Source organism: Melanostigma gelatinosum, assembly GCF_949748355.1.
Source record: "Melanostigma gelatinosum genome assembly, chromosome: 8".
Taxonomy (NCBI): domain Eukaryota; kingdom Metazoa; phylum Chordata; class Actinopteri; order Perciformes; family Zoarcidae; genus Melanostigma; species Melanostigma gelatinosum.
The window spans coordinates 13,351,613-13,367,777 of NC_136641.1; positions in this window are offsets into that span (position 1 = coordinate 13,351,613).

The following is a 16,165-nucleotide window of genomic DNA, read 5'->3' on the forward strand; positions in this document are numbered from 1 at the left end:
AAAAGGTCTTTTATTGGCTACATTTTGAAGTACTTACTGTTACTATTTGTGTGTGTGGAATCTTTGTCGGTTTTTTTTACTCTGCGGCTGTAAAGAGGTATACCATTGGTATCAGTGGAGTCAAACACAGCCTATTTGGTCTTTCTGTTTCAACGGTGATGCTTTCAAATTTCATCCCCGCTTTTCTTTACCTTTCTGACTGCTCTTTTCCCCTCCTTTTGTTATGCGTCTTTCAGTCTTTGGTTTACAGCATGTCCAGGGGAGAGGGGCATGTTTGCTCACTCTCTCAACAGAAGGGGCTGGCAAAAAGCTGGCAATCACAATGAGCAAATATGTTCATGCAAAGTCACCCCGACTGAAGGGAATTGTGGGTTGTTGGTTGGCGTACACGGGGCGAGATGGGGAGTTGGAGGACGTGCCGTGACCAAATAGGCCCCACTTTTACAACTGTTATATTTATTTCACATGTGCGTACTCACAGTGGTGACGGGTGCCTTTTTTGTCGTTCCTTGTACTGTAGCTTTTTGTCCTCTTGAGTCAAACAGGCAATGCTCGCGCTCACCCACCACGTCTCTGTGCAGTCCCGGTGGAGAAGGAGGGTCTGTCCAGTGTCATGCAGAACATAGACCGGACCAATGCCACGGGTCACCGAAGAAGAAAAAGAACATACTGATGTACCGTTACGTCTTCAGAAAGTGCACTGTGTTGTGTCAAAGTTGTGTCCAGCTATTACAAGATATTTTCTATTTCAGTACATTATAACGTTTGAATCTTTACACTTTATAGATTTTCACAAAGCATGATGTTTCGTAAGCCATGCTCTGTTTGCTGTTGCTCTGCTCTAATTCTTTCACCTTTTTTATTAAAACTGGTTGGCAAACATGTCCCTGTAGCTAAAGATGCAGCACAAACTGAATTCAGTTGTGACATACTGATATGTTTATGAGGTCTACAGGCCCTATTGTTCAGGGATCAGTTCCTTTGAGACTGACATAAATTGATACTGTAGCAAGCAGAGCATAATAGTTTCAATCAGTGATAAGAAAACGCTCAATGAAACACTGACAAAACTAAATTCTGGGCAATGTCTAATCCATGAAGGCTGAATGAACAATTGAACTATATATGACTTCTTGGTCGTTTTGGTGCTGACTGTGCATGCACTACCAGGAATGATACAAAGCAAGCAAGACAAGTTGCACAAACAGGTACTCGATGTTGACCAAGACTTCTAGGAGAAGGTGTAACTTTTTACTGCCGCTGTTGTTGCTCTTTTACTTGATCTGTTCATTAATCTATTAAACCGGGATCTTCATAGGTGAATTCAAAGACTTAGATTTTGCCTAATCACACTAATATGCAATGAAAATGTTATTTGCTTGAGGAGAAGGGGGGCTAAGTAAACTTTGTTCAACTTCTTTACTGCCCAGTTAAGAAAGACATCTCATTAAGTAGGTGGATTGCTCGCTTCACTGCACTTTTGTTGGTCCAATGCAAATGAGAGAAATGTGTCACCTTGCAATAATGTGTGATTTCACACACATTGTATTGTTTCCAGTATGACTGCATGCACAGTAACCCATTAGCAGTGATAGACCTAAATACAAAAGAGGTAATTAGACACATGAAAATACAAGTGAGTAGATAAACATTACAAAAATATAAATCAATTCAGGTTGAGGCATGGACTTCTGTTTCATAGCCAAAAGTTAACCTTTTACAAAAAACACCCTTTACAGTTTTCAGTGAAAGAGTTGCCCCGAAGTCTTTATGTGCCTTTTCCTCAGTATTTCCATGTTCCCTCCCTGTCTGCCCATGGAGGAAGTGACTTGTTGCAGCAGCACAAAAGCCTGCCACCTAATAAAGTTGGGGGGAATAGGTAAAAGAAAGCAGTGAGTACCAGAGGAAAAAGCAAAGAGGACAAGGGTGTGAAAACACTCAAGCAGGAACAGTTTTATGGCTCCATGTTAATTGAAGTGATTTGAAAAAGAATCCCATATTCCTGGAGGACTGAAAGAGACAGGAGAGACCTGAGGGCAAAAGGAAGAGGGATGTACTGCTGGTAAACAGCTGCTCCAAACTTTTATCCTGTGGACCTCCGAACAAAGACACAGTGGAAAAGACGTTACATACGGATGATACTGAAAAGCATCGGACATGCTTGCAGGAAGAGATAAGGTTAAACATTAATGACCAATGTAAATATTCAATCAGAGACTACAAAAAGTCATATCATGTCTTCTCTTGATATTTACCTTTCGATAAAGCAACTAAAGAACGTTAATAATCAGCCTGAAGCACTCACGCACATTTGTGCAGGTCTTTCCAAATGCCAAAAAGCACTTTCAGCGGTCAAGATGGCATGCATACTTCAACAGTGTCACATGGGGCAAACAGGTTGTATTCTGTATCTCTGTCTTTGTCATTTTAAGGTCTCTCTTCAGCCCCACAGCTCAGCCATTTTGAAGCCAGACCAGGCCCTCTATCTCTGGGTTTTGTTCCATGAGCCTCCTGCTGGAGGCTGAGCCCTAAGACAAAGCCCTGTTTACACTAATGGCCCACTAGGCCTTTTTGCCACAGAAACAAATAACAGTGGGGGGAAGTCAATAGAATTTAACATTTTGACATTTTTCCTTTAGCTCTCAAAACCAATATTGACCCAGCTCCCCTGCATGACTGTCTTTGCTCCAGGATCTTGGCATACAAATCAAACCAATGCAGCCAGAACCACAGGCAGCCAGTCGAGGGGTGAGGCCAACAATAGTCGGCCCAGGATGGGGCTCTCCCACTGGGCAGGCAGAGTGGCCACTGTCCCTGGTCTCAAGCTGCTCCACAAGGCCCGATGTATGAAAGAACTCATGCTATCCCACCCGCTTTAATGATTACATCTGAGACGGCCAATTGTGTCTGTACTCCAGACCCTGCTGGTGAGTGAGGTGGACAAGTAGACGGGACAGTGGGGGCCCTCACATGTGCAGAACAACCCCATAGCGGGCCAGTACTTCTCAAAGGCCAGATTACAATCAATTAGAGCCTAATGAGCGGGAAGCTGGACTTGTAACCTGTTGCAGCAGGGTAGTTGTTTAGAAACCTCCCAGTTGGCGAACACATCAATAACCTCTGAAACAGCTCCGGACTGAAAGCAAGACGCAGCAGGATGCGTCTGAGTGCGTGGCCGTCTACATCCGAGTCCTGCCTCTCTCCCTTCCTCCAACACCACTGTGTCGTGCCATTGCTGAAGGCAGCGAGAGGGAACACACAGCAACACAACATGTTACTCTAAAACCTACTCTACTATGGATTCTTCCTTTAGTCATTTGGCCATGATGATAAAGCTCATGGTAGCAGGTGGGTGACCCAAGAGCACATGCAGAAACAGCAAACAAAAGACATCACAGGCGTTCATAAACATGCCAGTCAACAGGTTGTATCCTTCTCTCTAGCGAGCGTGTGTGAGAATGCCTATGACATATGTGCCTATGACAAAATAAACTTTAAGAAAAGGGTTACTCTCCCAATGTATAGCTCTTGCTCCTACTTGGAATTAACATATTGCTAGTCGCTTTGGACAAAAGCGTCTGCCAAATAAATGCAATGCAATGTCAAAGAAAGAAGTTGGCTTCCCGAGAAAGGGCAGAGTGTGGGAGCATGTGTCGTGGCCCAGCGGGAGAGGTTGTCCTCAGGCCGCTCTTACCTGTGGAGCCCCTCTTTCCACGGAGCCGGCTCTTTACATGCAGGTTGGCCCACAGCAGGGGCACAGGGGATGGTCATATAAGAGAAGGTGAAACAGCAGGACTAAAAGAGTAAAAGCGACATTCTGGCCTGAGGGGAAATCAGGAGGGAGTTGAGTGGTGGGGGTGAGTGAAAGCTAACTTCCAATCGTACATTTTCTTCTGTTTCTGCAAGAAGACAAACTGTGTTTGCAGAAATTCTAATTCAACGAGAACAAGAGTAAGCCAGTTGGAGCGAAACCATATGATTGTAACTACTACCATTCAATCACATTCTAACCTCTTTGTTATGCTACCAGCTTTAAAACTGTAAGCAGGATTACTTATCAATGCTCTTTGCTTGTGCACGAGCACACAAATAGTTCTCCAGGCGCATTCTAAAAATCATAAGCATTCAGATCAAAACAGCACTGTGTTCGAGTAAAAAAAGGCAAGGGGCTGTTTTGATTGGGGTGCGTTGCTCCAGATGCTGTTGAGATGATGAAATATGATCCAGGAAGGCCAGTTTGAGGAGGAGATCTTCTGTGGCTGTAATGGCCAGGTATACCATGTTTAATTTACCAAAACGCAGTGCGTTGCCGGATGACATTGTTTTATTTTTGGAGCCTCTGCATCGGCCCACCCTTCGCTGCTTCAGTGCAGTGGCTTTGTGTTTGTCACACAGTGCTAATGTCTGTCTGAACACATCCAAGTTCACTCTACACGACTTTCAAAGCCATCAGATCGTTGCACTGTTCAATACATTACTTGCTGTAATCGGGAGTCTTGAAGTCAATGTGGTTTTCACACTGCGTGACTGACCGGCACCTGAACAGCAACACACACGCCACAAGATCCTAAATCTAGAAATCCACGATGAGGTCTCCAAACGATACGTTTTGTCACAAAAACACATGTGAGAAGTGACACAAGCATAGCGTAGTCATGCTTGTTGTCGTTGGCACACATGTTCACATAATAGCCTGTTTCCAAAAGTTTAATATTTCCCCTATGTACCAGTCACTGTGTTATGTGTAATGTTATTCATGCAAACATCCAAACCATGATCTTTACCAAACCCTACAAAAGTAGTTTTTGTTTTTAAGCCTAACCAAACCTTAACCAGAGCGGTGTCCGATCAGAAAACAGTATTTATTTTTTAACAGTGATCTTTAACCGTTTTGAAAGGCAGTAACAGATGATCTAGTCCTGCTGATAGAGTCATCTTTATATTCCTCTCTCATATTAGCAGGGAGACTATCAAACAACTCAGGTTATAGTCTACTAAAACATGTGAATACCTGAACTGAACTATCACTTTAGTCTGAGTGTTTGGAGTAACCAAGCTATGAGCTCATAAACCTACTGAAAGCTGACAGAGACTGACTCAATCCTTTCAGTGGGACGATATTAAAAAGACCTCACCCTTTTAAATCTCCGTCTCCACATGCTTTCTGTCTCATGTTCAGATTGTTGTGGGAACACTCATAAGCCCATACTGATCATTGCAATATACAATGCTGTTGTTTCCTTATGGCAAGCAGTTGGGTACCACCGGTCACCACTGTGTTGAAACACTTTTAATCAACTAGAACCTACTGTGAAAGCCCGAGCCCCACCCGGCTCCCCACCTGCCAAAACCGAGCGGTTCACCTCAGCAACCTCAAAGCAACAGCTAGTATTTAGTAATATCGTGTGGCCGTCCTGCAGCTTCTACCATAATGTACCCACTGACAGCACTAACCTCTCACAGCCCTGGTACCCCCTTCTAATGTTATATTACAACACAGTGGGAGCTCTGAGCGAGTAGAGGAGGGGAAGGAGTGATTGTTTGGAAGTTCTCAAGACAAGCTGGCTTTTTCCCAGGCTACAGTGGGGGTGGGCTCGCTCTCCCAGCATGCCGTGCTCGGTGCAGTTTGATTAAAATTGTGAAGTACACAGAGTTGCTGAAGTTTGGTCTTTGTTGGCCCTTTTCTTCCAACTACCCATCACCCCATTCAAAAGGTGCCACACATAAAAACAGGCATTTTGACCTTTGAGACCCTTTCTGGGTTTTCCCAGTGTGATTATTCTTAGAAACAGTGTAGGCGACATTAAAGCAGAACTGTGTTTGAGGGGGAAATGTCACCGCATGGTCGGACTGGCGGCTTTTTCCATGATGAAATAATGCAGAGTGAAATAAGTCGTGATATTGTGACAGTGAAGTGTTTTTGTCTGGTGACAACACAAACATCTAAGATTACAGATTGCAGAAGAAGTGCAGATCAGATTTTGCCCGGGTGCATATGGCGTTGACCAGTTAACTCCACAGTCCGCTGTGGGTTAACAATCGTACAAGATTAGGTGAGAACTTGCAGTGAACCCAGGGAGAGTAATGACATCATCATCAACAGCGGCCTTGAAGGAAATCAGTTTTTTTATCCTTAATTGTTGTCTGACATGCTCTGTTCAGATTTTCCAGGTCTTCCGGATGTCCTGCTCGCTTTTGGCAGCTGTTTGCACATGTCTTCTTCCTTTTTAGTCTCCTTTTCTTTTGGTGGTGAAGAGGCCGTTGTCGTCCTGTTACATTGTCAAAACAAAAGCAACAAGTTGTCTCTCTTTATCAGACTGCTAAACACACAACTGGAGCGCGATATTTGTTCTCCTAAAGCTCCATTAAAAACACATCAATGAACCACACTGTTGCACCGACATGTTCATATTTATCCAACTTTCATTTTAACGTATAAATGTTTTATTTGCATACTCTTTAATATATAATAAATAAATGATTGTCTTTGTTACAAAGGCCACACCACTTGGACTATTCCAGCACTGGTTATTTCCTTGGACTAGTTCGGCCAATTAAGCCCAAAACAGGTGTTAGTGCCTTTGTTTGACTGTTGCGTGCGTCCATTGAACTAAACCCAGCACACACCTACTCAGAAACAAAAACTACAAAGGTATTTCTGTACACCCTGTCAAACCAAACTCAGCAATAAAGGTTTCTATCTGGAACTGCTGAACTATTTGTGATTTGACCAGTGATTTGATTCGGAAGTGAACGAGTTTTCGCTAAGCTGAGGAGAAAATAGCGGATCGTTTGTGGTAGGGTGGCTGTGTGACGGCATCAGCATCATGAGCATCAGACAATGCAGAAAGTGGAAAGAGAAAGACCACGAATGCCTCGAATGGCAGATCTCTCCCTGGCCCGGCTACGCCTCCATAAACCTACCTTTTATTCGACAGGGGTTGATTGTTTTCGGTCCCTGCACCATAAAGATTGGCAGGAGAACTGAGGAGAGATCAGGGATCATCTTAAAGTGTATGAACACCAGGGCCATGCACTTAGATCCCCTCTCCAGTATTCACGCAGACTCTTTCCTGATGGCTTTGAGGAAGGTGTGGCCCGCCATGGCAAGCCCATCAAGTTACTCTCAGACCAGGGCACCAATTTCAAGGGTGGAGAGCCGGAACTCCAGGAAACCTTCTCGTCACTGCAGTCAGACCTACAAGCCAGGTCGCTTCCCAACAGATCAAGTTCACCTTTACCCTGCTAAGTGCTCCCCATTTTAGAGGCTATTGGGAGAGGGAAATAAGGTCACTGAGCAAGCACTCCAAGTCATCATCAGGACAGTCCATCACTGAAGAGTGCTTGTAAGTAAGTAAGTAAAACTGATTTGATATAGCGCTTTTCACAGACACAAGTCACAAAGAGCTTAAGAGGAGCGGTATTTCAAAGAAGAAAACATAAATAACACAATATGACCATACAAGGGCCAATCATTTACAAGAACAGATTTTAAAACATGAAACGTATAAGAAGGTAGAGTAAACAGTAAAACACACAATAAAAACATAGATTAAAAGCAGGCCCAGAGCATGAATTTTACCCAAACGGCAGTCTAAACAGGTGTGTCTCGAGTTGATTTTTAAACAAAGTCACAGACTCAGCAAACCATAGGGGTGCAGGCAGTGCAGTCCATGGCGTTGGTGCTACTGCCTCAAAAGCTCGTATAGTATGGTAGAGAGTGGCTGGTATATATGACCCAGCTAAGAATGTGATGTTCTGTGGGACTATAAAGGACCACGAAATAACAAGTACTCATGCCGCTTGTTTGTCCTAATCAGTTGCATGTTTTCATGCAAAAGGAGCTTAATATGAAACATTAGAGGTGAATATTTGATTACTGTACTGAGTACTGTTTAGTAGTCTTGATTAGGGTGTTTACAGTGCTCATTTTCATTTTAAATGGTTTTAAATCTAGTTTTTCAAGTCAATTGTAGCACACAATAGTCAAGTTTAATCAAACAAAACATAACTTACCAACAACACACTGGTGGCTAGTGAAAATACTGAGTGGCTAGTAACTTGAAAAACCAAAGTTACTAGCGAGCCCTGACTTTAAGTCTCCACAGTGGAAAGTAACTGGTATCAAATACCGGCTTCACTCCCAACACACTTCTATTATTAAGCTTAATATCATAGAATAGATCACGGGCCATATATCAATAAATATCCATCATATATATACACCTAATATGATCATAAATATGATTACGTGTTATCTCTTTTTAATATTTGCCGAATGGCTTGACCCCATTAGATGATTTCTGAGTTAATTGAAATGCCGCTTTCACATCTTACCATTCAGTCGAGTGGAAAACAACGTTCAGGCTCTGAGTTTAAATTCCGAGACGGAACATTTCTAAAGGTTACGATTTCTCCACCTTGGTAAAAAGTGTTGACACACATCTTGCAACATGGCTTCAGTTACATTTAAATACAATTAAATATTGACTAATTCTTCGAATAAAAAATTAGAAGTCTGTAATACATAACACAACAAACTTTAGGCTGTTAATCTGTTCATCTGTTTAGCAGAGGGGTCACCATTTTTGGAATAATGCATTGACACTCCCAAGTATGACTAAAGGGACGTTTTTCTGTTCTTCACATTCTGCCGACAATGTGCAATTGCAGCATTAGCCTAACCCATTCTGACCATTCAAGCATACAGACCCGGCAGTCGGTGTTGATTATTCTGCAGTGTGAAGGAGTTGTAGCTCTGAGAGGTTTTAGGAGCTGACAGCATTGGTAATGCTGACCTCTGACTGTTTGCTTTTGTTGTGCCTCATTGGGCAGCGGGAACACATCAGCCAATACTACTTATTATGGCAACTACCAAGCAAATAAGCTTAGACTTGCCTCTTGTTACATAAGCTCTCCGTTTGGCCTCTGGCATCATACAAGTGAAGAGTCTCTTTCCTTGGAGAGCTGCACTCCCCGAGGCCCAGACGAGGACTGGAGCACTTGTCCGGGACCTGCAGTATTGTAACGTGAATGGTGTGGCTTCAATGCAAATTCTTCCACACTCTCAGGCAGCAAAGGCCAGCATTGACTGACTGTGTTAATTTAGCTGCCTTTCAGTCCTACTTGATCCACAGTATTCTGGACCTCAATGGAGAAAGAGTAAAAAACATCTGAAGTGTCAGCGCAAGAATGTGCCATTCAGGCTCGAAGCGATGCACCATCAGTAAATGTCAGCCCCCAAACAACCAGCTGTGGTTGAACAAACCAGGGAGGTAGGTACAGTTTACCTCACTGTCGAGGCTCTGTTGTCAGCCATTGACAACCTTGTGCAGTGAGTGGTTTCAGGGGAGAGTCGTTTTAACACTGTGGGTGATCCACATCAACAGGAAGCAAACAAGCTGCAGATTTAGATGGCGAATACGTGGCTGTTAAGCCACAAGGTTGTGGAGTTGCAGCATCTTTACTGTCGAGGGAGGGACTTGTGCCCTCTCTCAGTCATTCTACCCGGTGACGAAGCTCCGGCTGAGGTTACTCAGGGGGAAGGCCCGTGCCCTCAGCAGCAAAAACGCCCACTCTCACCAGCCAGGCTGACTCAGATCCAGAGGGCAGCCAGAGATCAGCAGAGGCAAACAGGCAATTGACTCACTGTGTGTAGACTCCAGGCCTGAGGGTGTGCACGGCAGGGCTGCGCACTCCAGCTGTGATTTACAGGCTGGTTTTGACAAGGTTGCAACCTGTGCAGTACGCCTTTTCCTTACTGGTGAGGGGACACCCTGAAAAGTGACTTCATGATCATGTTACAGCCCAAATCTAAAGATAACACTGTTATAAAGGGCGAGGTGCCACTTATGAGCCCATTACAATCTCCAAACCGGCTGCTGAAAAATGACATTAAAATCATTTTAGACCCAGAGAATATGAGATCCCTTCATCACAGTGTGGTTCTATTGAAGCTTTTTTAAATTACACAATTTATCTTTTCAGATCAAACATTGGTTCTCAATGCTAAATGCCACATAATGTTCACCATCTAGCGTCTAACTGCATTTGTCTGTGGTTTAGTGTCATGCAGGTATAGTGTTCAGTGTGTTTTTAAAGTTTTTTTGCTGAAAGCAGCAGCCTGCTTATGAGAACCATGGGAGTAAGAAGTATTATTACAACGTAAGTATCAAACGTAAAGGTACTCATGGTGCAGAAAGCAGTACCTAGCGTGACCCAAATGTTGTAGCTGGTCAAGGTGAATCTACTATACTTTATATTGTAGTGAGTTGTTTAATCTGCAACAATTCATCATATATAGGCCCCTCATATATTTTTGGTTCGATGCCTGAAATGTCTGTACCCAAGATTTAGAGAATTTAACTTTTTGTTTAAATATGTCAGTAATTACCCCTCTCGTGAAGCTCTTACATGTCTTAAAAAAGGTAGTTACTAACAAGTGGCTGCATGAGACAACAAAACGTCATCATGCCGATTAGTCCACCTTTACCACCTCGTTGTGTATATTTACACTCATGGGACCATTAGCCTTTGCCTTTGGATGATTGCATCACGGTACAAAAATCATAAAAGTGGTCTTCATTTGTCTTTAAAAAAATGGTGTTCATTATCTTGCTGAACAAAACGTGTAAGTATCGTAAACATTTGTTTGCCATAGAGCTTATCTTCTGCAATAATTCAATGGAAAATCATCTTTTTGTCCAAGAAACCAGTGCGATGCTAACGTCTGTGGTTGGCCTACAAAAATACCACATCCCTGCAGCACTCTCTGTACTTGTGTTGCTTTTCACTGCTGCAGTTTGCACATAAGTAAAAGCTCTGTAAGGTCGAATGATCATGATCCACTCTGTCAAACATAAAAAGAAATGGAGATACGCTTGCAGATGACTTCTAGACATCGCTCTAGAAATGTTTGCAACTCATAATTCTGCCAGCAACAAGTCTGCTTTCACTTTAATTCGTTTTTAACGTCTGTTGATGGGTCATGGGCTGGGACATGGTCATGTCAGGCCCTAGTTGTTGCCAGCCTCAGACAGTGAGCAGTAGTAATACATGGGACTTCAACGAGCTGTTTCATGCGATGTGACACGGTGGTTAAAGTGGTGACAGCACAGGAGCCTGAGTGTGTCGCGTGTTATGAGCGGTGAACGGACGGCTCTGTTTCCCATGCAGCGGCACTCTGCAGAGTTGTGTGGAGGCATGCAGGAGGTGAGTGACAGTGCTATGCTGTGATTGGTCTTACCACTTCCTATTGTTCCCCTGTCACTGATAACCCCCAGTGACCCGGGCCAAAGGAAGGAAGGCCATCGCTCGGTTTGTGATGGTGGGCTTGTCAGCTCTTTGTCCTCAGATAACTTATTAACCCGCCAAGTCCACCAAGAGAAGAATGATTTCTCACACAGCTCGCCGTATGGTTAACCCAGGGTAAACAGCTTTTCAGGAGTCCGTCTGCAGAGAAGCAGAGACAAGGGAGGAAGGGTATTATTTGCTCTCCAAGGAAAGTGAGCACAAACCTGCCAGGATGAAATCACTTTTAATTAAATTCAAGCCTCACTGAAATTAACAAATAAAATAAATAAATAAAGATAAGTCCAATGGTGGCCATGGACATAGACAAAGATGCTGAGTAGCAGGCTTGAAGCGATTAAACTTTTGTTTTAGATTAGATGACACTTTTACAAACCCTGTGTGAAAATTAGGTTTTTGCAGGACCAGAGGAAATCAAGTAAGACTAAGAATTAAAAGTTAGGAGAAACAATAAAATACTGGACATGATTAGAAGGTTCAGGTCTTTAAATTGCATTTTTGGAAGATTCTCATGGTCTTTGTTTGTAATGCAAGATGTGGCAGAAGAAGGGAAATGAATGCCTGACAAGAGCTAATGCATGTTGAACTTTGATTCAATGTATGTACACAGTCCAATAGATATTAATATTGTCACTATAACAATCGAAATCTGTTGTTCAAATCAGATGAAGGGAATGGTGTTGGCCGTCTTTCACGACTCAACCCAGCTGGTGAGGCCTGCAGGGCTGTATGTGGTCCGGACAGGCAGAGACCACAGACAGACCAGAGTCAGCCAGGGTCACCACACACCTCGGGCACATAGCTGATGTCACGCGTCTGCTGCCTTAATTGTGCTCCGTTCAGCTTCGCTAATGTGTAGGCCTCAGCCGTCTCGCTTTACAATCACTTCAGCTGTTTCACTTCAAGGGAGTGGCGATAATGAGCTAAATTGTTTTATGTGCTAAGAGTCAGACAGCCTTAACCATGGAAACTGAAAGAAGAATTTGACCCGATATGTGGAGGTCTAAAACTACCCTGACACTAGCTCATGTGTAATGAAGTGGTTGTATGCATAATGGTGAGGGGGAAGGCAGTAATGGAGACGGAACCAACATACTCGAGCATTGGATTTGTGAATGTAGCCAACGAGGACTCTGCACACTGTGAAAGAATCTTTTGTGCAGCTGTAAATTTAAATATTCCATATAGCCATCAGCAAGAGTGGTCAGTTTCATAACAAAAACAATATGGAGAAGAAAATACTATTGATAGCCGATAACATGACATGGGATTAGAGGGATATCATTCTCTACTCAAACTAAAAGAGTAGATTCTCCAAAAAAACACATATTGGCCTCTCATTTGCCAAACTGGGTTTTCTACCACTTCAAAAGGTCGCTTTTAGAGAATGATCCATTTCCTTATTTAGGTTAGAATAACAACCGAGATTCGCAAACCTAATTATAAGCTAATTATAATTGTATTGGATCTTCTTTGAATGGAGGGGTGCATGTATTTTGAATGTGTTGTTTCTGAGTGCCTTTGTTTCACGCTGAAAGGCAGCCTGATTTTCCCTATTTACAATAGTGCAAAACACTTATGCAAGTACTGTAATTAAGTACATTTTTTAGATACTTACCCTACTTAACTCGACTAGCCTACTCCCATTTCATGCTATGTTCTACTTAAATATAGTACTTTTCAGCTGACAGTTATACATCGTTATTTTGTAGATTAAAAGTCCTGCACACACATCTTTTTTTGGCTTTCTTTACAGTATCTTGCAACCAAAGTCGAATTGAATAAGCTTACCAAAGTGCATGCACTAATAAAATTAATGCAGGTCAAATTTCGCAGTCAGGTGAGTCAAGCACACAAGTCTGCACTGTTCCACGTACAAGAAGTCTAATCAAATCGGTGAAAGCACCTGTTTGCTTGTGACATGGCTGCTTTTACTTGTGATACTCGCTGCCGATTCATCCGTACATTTTGCTGAGTAACTTGTACTTGAGTATATATAACAGTGTGGTGTCATATGCAATCGTTTTCTTAGGCTGCGCGTTAAATATCCTTGAAAGACACCAGTGGATCTTTAAGTGGTCGCTTTGGTTGTCGGTGGTCGCCATCCTGTGGTTGACAGGAGGTACTGCTCTCCTGTATTGACGGTATTGTGAAACAGACGATTACAGACGATTAAAACAGGAATCAAGTCTATGCATGGGAAGTGTTCTTGGACGAATAGTGCGTTTTTATCATATATGTATGCATTGACTCATTTAGAACGGATGCAGATTTGATTCAACCGGTATAAACGTGTAGGATTCAATTTGAACGGAAGATTAAAAAAAACAAGAGATAAGGACCATGTCCACATAATAAAGCCATGCAAGAAGCAGGGGCTAAATGTATAATAGTCGAATGTGCAGGAAATAATTGATCACATCGAAAGAAGGTAAGTTAAGGGCATCATCTTTAAATGTTGAAATACAAGGAAATCATTTGTTTGATTTGTATTTTGTATGAGATGAACACACCTCGCTCCATTTAGCCCCCAGATACTGCAGCACATTTCCACTGAAAAAGAGAAATTACAGAAGCTGTGTCACTAACTACATTTCAATCAATGACTGCTAACTAACCCGGACAATGAGTGAATCTCTTCTTAAACATTTAATCATGAGTTCACTCTTTTACACATTAATGTTGTGTAATGGAAAACGTCTTTCCTCTCATTGTCTCACATTGTTTTGAACTTTTTTTCTACCTCTTAGTAGTTAAGCCCTTCTGCAAGTAGTCTGCATCAACCTGTGTGGCATTCGTAAATAGCAAAACAGGCTGAATGCTTTCTAAACACTCCTCAAAGATCAGAAAAAAAGGAGACAAAGTAGACTTTGTCTACCGTTTCTGTTTTTCTACCCTTTACTTTACCATAATTAAGACTTTGCACCCCTGTTTGACACAGAAGATGCCACCAACTAAGGATGCTTGGTAACGGGACCATACACAAACTCCCCTCTGTTTAACCGTCGTGTCACTGAGCTGGTGCTGAATGTGTCTGTTTACTGGGCTTTGTTTAATTGACGCTGAATTGCCGGGGCCGACATGGTAAACAATTAGGGTGAAATTATGTCGCTTAAGCCACTGTGAAGCAGCCCAAACAGATTCCAATCTTAACTCCGAGAACTGACTCATAAGAGCTTAATCCTGTTGATGGAAACAGAATCCCACCCGTGTCAAAACGGCCCGCTGCCCCAGGTGCAGAGGCCACACAGGCCCTGGCTTGTCTGCCTTTATCACAGCTGATGAATTGAGAGGGCTCTTGGGCACACAGCCCAGGCTGTGGTTTGGCTAATTAGAGGGTCTGTTTTCTCATAAATATCTGATGAAAATTAGGCAAATAAAGGCCGTAGTTACAGCCTGTGAAAGTGTGAGATGCAAATTGTGAATGTAGCGTGGACGATGTGAAGGAAAATCTGGCCGATGTGTTTCTTTACAAATGCATGAATTGGGCTGCCCACATTTCATCATTTTTAAGTGCTGTGATATAGCTTAACATGCTGCAAAATTTTGACTTTTATTGTGAAGAATCTTCCGAGTTCACCACTTTTCATGAAGCTAATTCACTGAATAGCGATCAGTAGAATATATGGTGAGGTTGTTTTTTCTAAACGGGATGCCTTCATTGTTTATCAATACCTTCAACTGCAAATAAGCCTCTGTAGGCATCTGCTAAGTACAGTTTAACAGTTGATAATGAGATCAGGACTGATAGGTTATCTTGGTATCTTTTAGGGTCATTGACATTTTGACAGCAGAGATGGCCCCGTAATCGCATTGTCTTTGCTAAGTCTTACTGATAGCTGAAAACAAAGGCTCAATACCTTCTCAGATAAGCCGTCCTCCCGAATGGTAGATTTCACATTCAAGCAGAAAGTAAGCCTTTTAGTGTAGCCTGACATCTGTGCCATAACTTCAGCTACCCAGGCGTCTCCCATTGCTCGCCAGAATGTTCATTTGTTGTATAGATCAGCAATAATGCATTAATAAGGAAAATGTTTGGGTTGCCAGGTTGTGAAAAAAGTAATTTAAGGGGTTGTATATCCTCTGGCATAACTTCTGTTGTCTTTTTAATTAACTATCCTTTCAATAGGAAGACTTCTCAAATGGACCACTTACCTTCTGCAAAAATAAGCCATTATCTAACAACTACTAAACATTTACTGTCCCAAATATGGTGTCTTATTGTCGTAGATGACAGCTTAGTGACATACCAGTATTTACAGTAGTAGTAGTAGTTTACTTTAAGAAATTGATGAGCCTTAACGAGTTTCGAAATCTATAAATATGCAAATATATTTTTTATTTTAAAAGTTGAAGTGCTAGACAAGACATCTCCTCTTTCACAGAGATCCATTTGCATGTAAGTGAACTAGAGGCTTCCATTGCTCGTAAGAGTAGAATCACTTTTAATGTTCTCTCAAATGAAGTTAATATGATTTTATTAAAGGGTCTTTTGGTCGTTTAGGTGGGTCACATGAGTCGACGTGACGCAGCTCCAGTCTCATCCCCCGAGCGTTCTGGCCTCCTGCAGTGTCTGGAAACATTCAGATCCACTATCGCCCCATGACATCACAGCAGTGAGGTATCAGCTGACTGACACACACTTCACATGACCCCCCCCCCCCCCCCTGCATCTGCTGAGAGGGGTTGATCGAATCAGCAGAGATAGAATTAATAAATCTATGTCTGCTGAATGATCTGGATCAGCTACATTACAGCTATGTGCACCGACTCAAACAATAGTAACATCTAAAATACTGCGTATCCAGTTGAGCAGTTTGCTAGTGGAAAGTCTATTTAAGGTTCTGAAACTTTA